The following is a 12,766-nucleotide window of genomic DNA, read 5'->3' as shown; positions in this document are numbered from 1 at the left end:
CCATAGACCAAGTGAAAGCTCTTACAGCTGATTGCCTTTCTCATACACACTAATTTCTAGGGGTGTGCTGACATGCGTAATCATATCTGTAAATTTACAGTTGATAATCGGATGATCACTCTATCCGAGCAGCAGGATCAATGGTACAGGCCACCCCTCTACTTACCGATAGGCAAACTAGCCAGTTGAGTTATTTAGACCACGCACATGACTGACTCAAAGACAGTACAGTATGGTTAAGAAACTCTGTGACTGACTGACATGAGATCTGTGAGCTGCTCTGACAGCTGGTGCTTAAAGCTATTGAGGGAGATATGAGTCTCCAGCTTCCAGTGATTTTTGCAGTTCGTTCCAGTCATTGGCAGCAGAGAACTGGAAGGAAAGGCGGCCAAAGGGGGAATTGACTTTGGGGGTGACTAGTGAGATATACCTGCTGGAGTGTATGCTACGGGTGGGTGCTTCTATGGTGACTAGTGAGCTGAGATAAGGCGGGGCTTTACCTAGCAGAGACTTGTAGATGACCTGGAGCCAGTGGGTTTGGCGACGAGTATGAAGCGAGGGCCAGCCAACGAAAGCGTACAGGTTGTAATGGTGGGTAGTGTATGGGGCTTTGGTGACAAAATGGATGGCACTGTGATAGACTGCATCCAATTTGTTGAGTAGAGTGTTGGAGGCTATTTCGTAGTGATGCTGGACGGGCTGGCAGGTGCGGGCAGTGATCGGTTGAAGAGCATGCATTTAGTGTTACTTGCATTTAAGAGCAGTTGGAGGCGACGGAAGGAGAGTTGTATAGCATTGAAGCTCGTCTGTAGGTTAGTTAACACAGTGTCCAAAGAAGGACCCGAAGTATACAGAATGGTGTCATCTGCGTAGAGCTGGATCAGAGAATCACCAGCAGCAAGAGCGACATCATTGATGTAAACAGAGCAGATAATTATTCGTCTCAAACATAATTTTACCTAAATATAGTTAAATAAAAATTCAATAAAATAAATATATACAATGCCTTGAGAAAGTATTCATACCCGTTGACTTAATCCACATTTTGTTGTGTTACAGCCTGAATTTAAAATGGGTTAAATATATATATATATTTTTTATCCATCTACACATAATACATCATAATGAGAGTGAAAACATGTTTTTGACATTTTTGCAAATGTATTGAACAGGAAATACAGACATCTAATTTACGTAAGTATTCACACCTCTGAGTCAATGTTTGTAGAAGCACTTTTGGCATGGATTACAGACAGAATCTTTCTGGGTAAGTCTCTAAAAGCTTCCAGTGCTGAATTGTGAAACATTTGCCCATTATTCTTTTCAAAAATCTTCAAGCTCTATCAAATTGGTTGTTGATCATTGCTAGACAACCATTTTCAGGTCTTGCCATAGATTTTCAAATAGATTTAAGTCAAAACTAACTTGGCCACTGAGGAATATTCACTGTCTTCTTGGTAAGCAACTCCAGTGTATAATTGGCCTTGTGTTTAAGGTTATTGTCCTGCTGAAAGGTGAATTACTCTCCCAGTGTCTGGTGGAAAGCAGACTGAACCAGGTTTTCCTCTAGGATTTTTCCTGTGGTTTCTCCATTCCGTTTCTTTTTATTCTGAAATTCTCCCAAGCATACCCATAACAGTAATGTGTTGTATTGGATTTTCCCAAAGGATAACACTTTGAATTCAGAAAAGGTGAATTGCTTTGCCACATTTTTTGCAGTATTACCTTAGTGCCTTGTTGCAAATATTATTCTGGTTTGGCTTCCTTCTTTTCATTCTGTCAATTAGGTTAGTATTGTTGAGTAACTACAATGTTATTGATCCATCCTCAGTTGTCTCCTATCACAGCCATTAAACTCTGTAACTGTTTTAAAGTCACAATTGGCCCCATGGTGAAATCCCCCTGGAAGGTTTCCTTCCTCTTCTGCAACTGAGTTAGGAAGGACGCCTGTATCTTGTAGTGACAGGGTGTATAGATACACAATCCAAAGTATAATTAATAACCTCACCATGCTCAAAGGGATATTCAAAGTGAGCTTCTTTTTTTACCCATCTATCAATACGTGCCCTTCTTTGTGAGGCATTAGAAAACCTCCCTGGTCTTTGTGGTTGAATCTGTGTTTCAAATTCACTGCTCGACTGAGGTACCTTACAGATAATTGTATGTGTGGGGTACAGAGATGAGGTATGCAACTTATTATGCAACATGCAACTTATTATGTGACTTGTTAAGCACATTTTTACGCCTAAATGTTTTTTTCTGCTATTCCACCCCCAGTCTGGCCTCCATCTTCCCCCCTTGACAACGGCACCCCTTATTCTGAAATAACACGGTTCAGAAATGTAGTCTAGTAAAGTACGGCATGAGGCTCAGTCGCGTTCTTTATTTAACTAGGCAAGTCAGTTAAGAACAAATTCTTATTTTCAATGACGGCCTAGGAACAGTGGGTTAACTGCCTGTTCAGGGGCAGAACAACAGATTTGTATCTTGTCAGCTCTGGGATTTGAACTTGCAACCTTTCGGTTACTAATCCAACGCTCTAACCACTAGGCTACCCTGCCACCCCATATATATACGCTACTTATTGACCTAAATGCATGAGATTTGAATATACACTACCGTTCAAAAGTTTGGGGTCACTTAGAAATGTCCTTGTTTTTGAAAGAACACATTTTTTGTCCATTTAAAATAACAAAATGTAGCTGGAAACGGCAGATTTTTAATGGAATATCTACATAGGCATATAGAGGCCCATTATCAGCAACCATCACTCCTGTGTTCCAATGGGACGTTGTGTTAGCTAATCCAAGTTGATCATTTTAAAAGGCTAATTGATTAGCTAAAGGCTAATCATTTTAAAAGGCTAACAGCTGAAAACTGTTCTCCTGATTAAAGAAGCAATAAAACTGTCCTTCTTTAGACTAGTTGAGTATCTGGAGCGTCAGCATTTGCGGGCAGCAGAGAACTGTAAGGAAAGACGACCAAAGGAGGAATTGGTTTTGGGGGTGACCAGTGAGATATACCTGCTGGAGCGCGTGCTATGAGTGGGTGCTGCTATGGTGACCAGTGAGCTGAGATAAGGCGGGGCTTTACCTAGCAAAGACTTGTAGATAACCTGTAGCCAGTGGATTTGGCGACGAGTATGAAGCTAGGGCCAACCAACGAGAGCGTACAGGTCGCAATGGTGGTTAGTGTATGGGGCTTTGGTGACAAAACGGATGGCACTGTGATAGACTGCATCCTGTTTGTTGAGTAGAGTGTTGGAGGCTACTTTATAGATGACATTACCGAAGTCGAGGATCAGTAGGATGGTCAATTTTACGAGGGTATGTTTGGTAGGATGAGTGAAGGATGCTTTGTTGCGGTAAGGGAAGCCGTTTCTAGATTTAATTTTGGATTGGAGATGCTTAATGTGAGTCTGGAAGGAGAGTTTACAGTCTAACCAGACACCCAGGTATTTGTAGTTGTCCACGTATTCTAAGTCAGAGCCGCCCAGAGTAGTGATGCTGGACGGGCGAGCAGGTGCGGGCAGTGATCGATTGAATAGCATGCATTTAGTTTTACTTGCGTTTAAGAGCAGTTGGAGGCCACGGAAGGAGAGTTGTGTGGCATTGAAGCTCGCCTGGAGGTTAGTTAACACAGTGTCCAAGGAGGGGCCAGAAGTATACAGAAAGGTGTGGTCTGCGTAGAGGTGGATCAGAGAATCACCAGCAGCAAGAGCAACATCATTGATGTATACAGAAAAGAGAGTCGGCCGAGAATTGAACCCGGTGGCACACCCATAGACTGTCAGAGGTCCGGACAACAGTCCCTCCGATTTGACACACTGAACTCTAGCAGAGAAGTAGTTGGTAAACCAGACGAGGCAATCATTTGAGAAACCAAGGCTATCGAGTCTGCCAATAAGCATGTTGTGATTGACAGAGTCGAAAGCCTTGGCCAGGTCGATGAATACGGCTGCACAGTAATGTCTCTTATCGATGGCGGTGATGTCATTTAGGACCTTGAGTGTGGCTGTGGTGCACCCATGACCAGCTCTGAAACCAGATTGCATAGCGGAGAAGGTATGGTGGGATTCGAAATTGTCAGTAATCTGTTTGTTAACTTGGCTTTCGAAGATCTTAGAAAGACAGGGTAGAATAGATATAGGTCTGTAGCAGTTTGGGTCTAGAGTGTCACCCCCTTTGAAGAGGGGGATGACCGCGGCAGCTTTCCAATCTTTGGGAATCTCAGACGATACAAAAGAGAGATTGAACAGGCTACTGATAGGGGTTGCAACAATTTCGGCAGATCATTTTAGAAAGAGAGGGTCCAGATTGTCTAGCCCGGCTGATTTGTAGGGGTCCAGATTTTGCAGCTCTTTCAGAACATCAGCTATCTGGATTTGGGTAAAGGAGAAATGGTGGGGGCTGTGGTGGGTTGCTGTGGAGGGTGCCGGACAGTTGACCGGGGTTGGGGTAGCCAAGTGGAAAGCATGGCCAGCCGTAGAGAAATGCTTATTGAAATTCTCAATGGTAGCGAATTTATCGGTGGTGACAGTGTTTCCTAGCCTCAGAGCAGTGGGCAGCTGGGAGGAGGTGCTCTTATTCTCCATGGACTTTACAGTGTCCCAGAACATTTTTGAGTTAGTACTACAGGATGCAAATGTCTGTTTGAAAAAGCTTGCCTTAGCTTTTCTAACTGCCTGTGTATATTTGTTCCTAACTGTTCCTAATTCGATGCTAATGCAGATTGCCACAGGATGTTTTTGTGCTGGTCAAGGGCAGACAGGTCTGGAGTGAACCAAGGACTATATCTATTCCTAGTTCTACATTTTTTGAGAGGGGCATGCTTATTTAAGATGGTGAGGAAGGCACTTTTAAAGAATAGCCAGGCATCATCTACTGACGGGATAAGGTCAATGTCATTCCAGGATACCCCGGCCAGGTCGATTAGAAAGGCCTGCTCGCAGAAGTGTTTCAGGGAACGTTTGACAGTGATGAGGGGTGGTCGTTTGGTTGCAGACCCATTACGGATGCAGGCAATGAGGCAGTGATCGCTGAGATCTTGATTGAAAACAGAAGAGGTGTATTTGGAGGGCGAATTAGGTAGGATGACATCTATGAGGGTGCCCGTGTTTACTGATTTGGGGTTGTACCTGGTAGGTTCATTGATAATTTGTGTGAGATTGAGGGCATCAAGCTTAGTTTGTAGGATGGCCGGGGTGTTAAGCATGTCCCAGTTTAGGTCACCTAGTAGCACGAGCTCAGAAGATAGATGGGGGGCGATCAATTCACATATGGTATCGAGGGCACAGCTGGGGGCAGAGAGAGGTCTATAGCAAGCGGCAACAGTGAGAGAATTTTTAGAAGTAGAAGCTCAAATTGTTTGGGTACAGACTTAGATAGCCTGCAGAGTTCTATATCTTTGCAGTAGATTGTAACACCGCCCCCTTTGGCAGTTCTATCTTGGCGGAAAACGTTATAGTTAGGAATGGAAATTTCAAGATTTTTGGTGGTTTTCCGAAGCCAGGATTCAGACACGGCTAAGACATCTGGGTTGGCAGAGTGTGCTAAAGCAGTGAGTAAAACAAACTTAGAGAGTAGGCTTCTAATGTTAACATGCATGAAACCAAGGCTTTTACGTTTACAGAAGTCAACAAATGAGAGCACCTGTGGGGTGGGAGTGGAGCTAGGCACTGCAGGACCTGCCCAGCGACAAAAGCATCGGTGGAGGGGATGACTCCTTCAACACCTTCAGCGAGACAGGAGCGGGAAAACATGTCCCTCGTGCAGTTTTTGTGGATCTCGAACCAACTGTAGTTGGTAAGGACGAAATGAGCGAAGCTATGATTACTATATGCTGTAATAAAAACTAGAATCCTCCCTGACCAGAGAATGATTTTTCATAGATGAGGTCCGCACCGGGACATACCGTTAGCCTTTCCACCCTGAGCAGCTCATCACCGGTAAGGAGGATGCCGCCAACAACTACGCTCGAGGCCACTACACCATTGGCAAGGAAATCGTGGACTTGGTGCTGGACAGAGTTCGCAAGCTGGTGAGTAACGTTAGCTAGTTTTTAAAATTTTGTTAGCCTGAAGCCATGTGCTGCCAATGCCCAGTTATTTAACTTGACTAAATAGTCGTTTTTTTTGTTAGCCTGAAGCCATGTGCATCCTCTGCCCAATTTGAGAATTAATCGTTTGGTGTGCTGCAGTTTGCAAACGATATTGCGCTTATCACCCTCAAGGCAGTTAAGCAATGCATTCTGCCAATAGTCGTTCACAAGTTAGTCCAGTTGCAGCCACAACTAGACCCAGTCTCAAATGTACCAAGAAAAAATCGTATTTGTATGCCTGGCAATTAACAAATGTACATTGTTTAAAGCACGACTTTACAAGTATGTCACAAATGACAGCTCTAATAAGCCTTTTATGGTGAACGACATGTGAACAAGTGGCTTGTAGAATCATGACTATTTAGAGTTTTCAGTTCATTGTTCGCCGGTAGGGTGCCCTGGAAAGATTTGTTATTTTGAGTCTTAAGAGATCAGTCAGTAAAAAGAGACGAACTTCCCGTCACTTGTCCATAACCTGTTCTTTCTCACCCCAGTCAGACCAGTGCACTGGCCTTCAGGGCTTCCTGATGGTGGAACTGGCTCAGGTTTTGCTTCACTGCTCATGGAGAGACTATCTGGACTACGGAAAAAAGTCCAAACTGGAGTTTGCCATTTACCCTGCCCCTCAGGTATTGCTAATGTTTAGTTGTTCACATGATTATTTGGTAGATTTCCTAATCAGCAAAACTTTTACTGTACTCAATACTTGTTTGATATGTACATTTTCATTATGTAACACCTAATGATGACAGTTCTACCTCTTGTGTATGTGTTCAGGTGTCCACAGCAGTGGTGGAGCCCTACAACTCTTTCCTGACCACCCACACCACCCTGGAACACTCAGACTGTGCCTTCATGGTTGACAACAAGGCCATCTACGACATCTGCCGTCGTAACCTGGACATTGAGCGTCCCACCTACACCAACAGGCTCATTGGCCAGATTGTCTCCTTCATCACCGCCTCGTTGCGTTTCGATGGAGCCCTCAACGTGGACCTGCCAGAGTTCCAGACCAACCTGGTGCCCTACCCCCGTATCCACTTCCCCCTGATCACCTACGCACCTGTCATCTCTGCCACAAGATGCTGTCTGTGGCAGAGATCACCAACGCCTGCTTCGAGCCCGCCAACCAGATGGTGAAGTGTGACCCTCGTCACAGGAAGTACATGGCCTGCTGTACCGTGGGGATGTGGTGCCCAAGGACGTCAATGCTGCCATCGCCATCAAGACCAAACTCACCATCCAGTTTGCCGACTGGTGCCCCACCGGCTTCAAGGTAAATAAGCAATGGATTCATTCATTCACACTGATCTATCCTTCTAAACATTTAAGGCACTTGGGCATGTTAATTATTGGTTAGTCAGGTTTTGACCATTTTTTTGTTTGTGCCCTGCAGGTTGGCATCAACTACCAGCCACCCATGGTGGTGCCAAGTGGAGATCTAGCAAAGGTCCAGAGAGCTGTGTGTATGTTGAGCAACACCACGGCCATTGCTGAGGCCTGGGCTCAGCTCGAACACAAGTTTGACCTGATGTACGCCAAGCGTTCCTTTGTGCACTGGTATATGGGAGAGGGTATGGAGGAGGGAGTTCTCTGAGGCCAGAGAGGATCTGGCTGCCCTGGAGAAGGACTACGAAGAGGTGGGAGTAGATTCAGTGGAAGGGGAGGCTGAGGAAGGAGAAGAGTACTGAACACTGACATGTTTTAACTTTTATTGAAATTGTCAATTAACTGTGTTTTGTTCCATTCTCCTGGGGATTTTTACCAGCATGTGATGGTTTAAAAAAAAAAATCAAGCAGGAAAGTATCTTTTTTTTGGCAAAGTTAACTACATCAGCACAATTGTTCAATTACCCAGTGTGTCCAGTTGATAGCAACAAACACAGACAACTGCGACATCAGGCATAGAACACCTTAGTATTGGTTATAAAACATTTATTGATTTGGATGAAAGTCAACCTGTCAGTCTAGCATTACAACATGAATGTTTGTTCCTAGGGAGTGTAGATCAGATGTACAGTACCAGGGACTACTATAGTTCATATTTTAAATGTTTCCTGCACCATCTCATTTTTGAACCCCCATGTGTTTTCCTTGAGGTGAGCACAAATGGGGAAAGCAAACTGTAGATGTACAGCCAGCTGTAGATCTCTTTTCCCCACATGGCAACTGACTGGCTTCACAAGAAAGCCAGTTTAACATTAATTTAGGATGCATGGTTATTTTCAATATCCATCTTCCAGTTAGGTGGGGTATAACTACCTCTTATACCGGTATACAAAACAATCACTAAAACAAAGTGCCAAGTCAGTAGGTAAGATGAGAACATCTTTGGCAGGTCATTCAAATCCATCCCAAAATGTTTGTTCCCTTGTAAAACAGCATAGTATATTCCTAGCCTTGCATCCTCCCGACCTACTGGAAAGAACCTCCACCAATGAATAGGAAAGCACCTAGATTACAATACATATTGAATTGAAATCAATTTGAGTAGTTCTGTTCAGGGTTGATGGACTAGCTATAGTTGTGACAATACCGGACTCCTCCCTTTAGACGAATAGGAACTTTAGGGTCAACTATCACACCACCTGTCCTGACCTTTGGGGTTACACACAACTTCACGCATACTCAAGTGTGTGTACAGGAAGACACCACCTTCAGTTTACAAAAACTACATCTCATCTACACAGCATATAAATACCAGTCAGAGAGTTAAGTTTTCATATGTCTTCAGATTAATCAGAAAGTCTTAGAATAAAAACCTAAGAGAATCAACCCCCAGGCTGTAGCTACTGGACGGAGTCTCTGAGGGAGCCTGTCAGTCAGGAGTTTTCCCTGTGTTACTGACAGGGACTGTCATTGGTTAAGTCACCAACACTCATTGTTGGGTCAAAGGTAGATAAGGTCATCATCCATGGTGTTTCTATGGAGACAGCCCCCCCCCCCCCTCACTGCATGATGAAGCCAGTTCGGGGGGGCAGGCATGGGGAGGTGGGGTGTTGCTGGGGGGCTTGAGGGTAGGGCTGGGGAATGTAGGGGCTGCTGGGGTAGCCTGGAGGATCCTGGCTGGGGAAAGGCAGGGAGGGAGGAGGGGCAGCTCGCGTAGATTGGGGGGAGAAGGCTCCATTGGTGTAGGGGTAGAGGGGAAGTCCTGGGGTCGACTGGGCTGGGTAGGAGTCTGCTGGGGTCTAGTGAGACCCTTCAGCACCAGCTCACGGAGTTTGTCAATCTTTACACGGCGCACGTGAGCAAGATGGCGCCTTCGCTGATAGTCATCGATAAAGCAGTCCAGAGGCAGCTCTCCATCCAGAAACGAGTCTGCCATGTTCTACACAGGGACATCAAAGGAGGGTTATATTCACGCAAGCATAGATTCAACATAATACACACCAACATAAAATATCATAGAGAGTGAGTATTCTTGTGCGTGTAGGTGTAGTTGTGAACGTATTGGTGTGTGTGTCACCTCAGTCTCCTCTTCTATCTTGGCTCCCTCAGCTTGCAGCAGAGCCAGCAGAATGTCCAGAGAGCTGTTGCCTGAACCATGGTCTGAGAGATAGAAATGGTTAGAATACACTAAAACACTAAGCATCACAGTGAATGACTGTCCTGAACCTAAGTCGTAACTTGATCCCTGGGGCAGAACATCAATGTAATGGGACTGAATACAGTAGCTGGGGCATTCAGAGGATACTAAGCAGCATTGAGTACAGGAAATCAGGTAACAGCTGTCTGACAGAGTAGTCACTAGATGGCCATGCTAGAATGGACAGAAAATTGTCACGGTGTAATGTACTTAAGTAGTTTTTTAGATTATCTGTACTTTACTATTTATATTTTTGACAACTTTTACTTTACTACGTTCCTAAAGAAAATATTGTACTTTTTACTCCATACATTTTCCCTGACACCCAAAGAACTCATTACATTTTGAATGCTTAGCAGGACAGGAAAATTGTCAAATTCACACTTATCAAGAGAACACGTGGCCATCTACTGCCTCTGGCGGAATCACTAAACACAAATGCATCTTTTGTAAATAATGTCTGAGTGTTGGAGTGAGCCCCTGGCTATCCGTACATTTTATAAATGGAAATTGGTGCCATCTGCTTTCCTTAATTAAAAGATTTTAAAATTATTTTTACTTTTGATACTTAAGTATATTTAAAACCAAATACTTTTACTCAAGTGGTATTTTACTGGCTGACTTTCACTTTTACTTGAGTAACTTTCTATTAAGGTATCTATACTAGGGATGCACGATATATTGGTGAACATATCAGAATCGGACGATATTACCTAAAAATGCCAACTTCAGTATCGGCCCGATGTCTAGTTTAACGCCGATGTGCAAAACCAATGTCAAAGCTTACTGACTGACTTTATTGTCCCCATGGGGAAATTTTGTTGCAGTGGCGTTTAAATACAAAACAAAATTGACAATACAACTTTCATAACAGTTACGCACCAATAAAAATAATAATAGTAAGAAATAAGAAATAAAACATTCAATTTAAAAAAAGAAAAGACTAGCCTGCTGGCCTTACTACGGAGTCAATGGGAACATTCGCCCAAGCTATTTAGGAGGGATATCACACCTGGCACAAATTGTCTCGTTCTGTTTGTACCTAGTGTAGCTGACGTGCAGACCTATATGACGTAATGACGCCACGTAAAATTTTGCGTTATAGGTGCAACACAGCATTCCTAACCTAGTCCACAATGTCTGCTGTGTGGATCAAGCAGTCAGCAAGTCGAGCAGTCATTTGAAACAGTAAGAACATTTCAGCGAGACACCTCACAGGTGAAATCCATTAACACCAAGATAATGGAATTCATTGTCCTTGACAATTAATTAACCGTTCTCTGTCGTGGGTGATGTTGGCTTTCACGACTGGTCGAGCATCGGTACACACAACCAAGTGTGCTATTTTTCAGATGTCGCCCTGCCGGAGTTACACAGTAATTGCATCACTGCTATTAGCTTCACAACATACTATGGAATGCCGTTTGGGTCTTTACGTGTCAAAAAGATCGACATCAAACCACACTATTTGACAATAACATTATTTGAAGCATTTGACACATCAAATAACACAGCTCTAATATATAATGTTGTGTGTTCTGAATTTGCACGTGCAAGCCAAACGCCACCACAACTATCAGTAACCTGTCAATGCTGTACAAAAAAAGTCTGCAAACAATACCGCGTTGGTAATAAAGCATTATTTGTTCAACCACAACTTCTGGGGTAGCTAGCTTTAGCTGTTAATAAGCTAGCACCAATACAACCAGCCTGAAAGCAATGCCCAGTAGAAACTGCAGTCATTTTCATTATTCTTAGCAATAATTTAGGAATCCTTGTGAGTAAGTATTAGCTAGGTAGCCACTTGTTGTTCGCCTATTGAAATTGAACTTCAGTTCATGAAATAATAAATAGCTAGCCAGCTACTTAACCCTGTTGCCAAAAGCTAACGTTATAAGCAGCCAGTTAGCTTCATATGGCTAGTGAGGCTCGACCGGACCTGGTTATGTTTTGTGAAGGTAGCCACAATAAGCATTAGGCACAATAGTTGAATTTGCAGTTTGCCTTCAAAATAAAAGTACCTCTTTGAAAGTGATGCAGAAGGTTACAATTTGTGGAATCACGCCATATTTAGACAAGGTAATGTTAAACAAGTTTGGAATGTGAAGCAATGAAATGGGGTATCAGTCTACTCAATGACACCCAAAGAACAGAACAGTGAAGAGTTTACACAAATATTAGCATTGTAGCTCTTATCTCAGGACGGTCACTGTGTGAAATCACCTCCCCAGTCAACCTATTGTGTGTATTGACATTCATATTGCACTATACAGCTTTACCTAAGGATTGGGGATCAATGAAATGAGGTATCAGTCTACTCAATACCCAAAATATTTTTTCCCAACGTCCTCAGAGTTATCAGACTCCAAAACACCCACACAGTATTGTTTTTCCTCTGGAATAGTGTTCAATACACATAGGTTGACAATAAATGTCTCAATTCACTGTTGTTACAGAGTCCCGCAATAAGAGCTATGACGCAAATGTTCTCTGGGTGGCACTGAGTAGACTGATACCCCATGTAATTTATCTACAATCCATAGGTAAGGCTGTGCAGTGAAATAAGTATGCCCCCAATGCAATTCTCAAGTATAATACATCCAGTGTGATTTCAATAGTTTTGTCAAATTAACAAAATTGTCTTTTGTTGATTTTATATAACAACATTCTACTATTGTCTAGATTCACATAGATGGGTCCGACCATCAATAATAAAATAAGTACTGTCTTAAAAATTAGGGTTATTTTAGATGACACCAAGCTATATAGTTAGTTAGCTAGCTAACTATAGCTACTGAAACAGATTACGTCGTTTTTCTATGTTTTTGGGGAAGAACATTGTTTGCATCCATGAGCTAGCTAGATTTTTTTAATGACCAGCACTGTAGGTGGCGGAGACATCTTTACCAGCATCATAACATACGTATCGATGAATCGTTGTGACATGAAATACAAGCGATAGTGTGATCAATGTGTAATAACTATGTATATTTTTTTAATGAAAGTGTTAAATTATTATGTGAAGTGCAGTCATATTCCGGTCATGATTGGTCAAATAGTGTTATTTGACACGTCAAATAT

The 12,766-nt window shown here is 43.0% G+C and overlaps 2 pseudogenes; one reads left to right on the top strand and one right to left on the bottom strand.

The window, feature by feature from the left end:
* Nucleotides 1-549: 549 nt before the first annotated feature.
* Nucleotides 550-8,755, top strand: LOC115123696 (tubulin alpha chain, testis-specific-like; annotated as a pseudogene).
* Nucleotides 8,020-12,766, bottom strand: part of LOC115126542 (vacuolar protein sorting-associated protein 37B-like) — a 28,780-nt pseudogene continuing 24,033 nt past the window's right edge.

Source organism: Oncorhynchus nerka, linkage group LG4 (assembly GCF_034236695.1).
Source record: "Oncorhynchus nerka isolate Pitt River linkage group LG4, Oner_Uvic_2.0, whole genome shotgun sequence".
NCBI classification, from domain to species: Eukaryota; Metazoa; Chordata; class Actinopteri; order Salmoniformes; family Salmonidae; genus Oncorhynchus; species Oncorhynchus nerka.
Note: the sequence above shows the minus strand (reverse complement) of the source record. Positions and strands in the feature narration are given on the sequence as shown.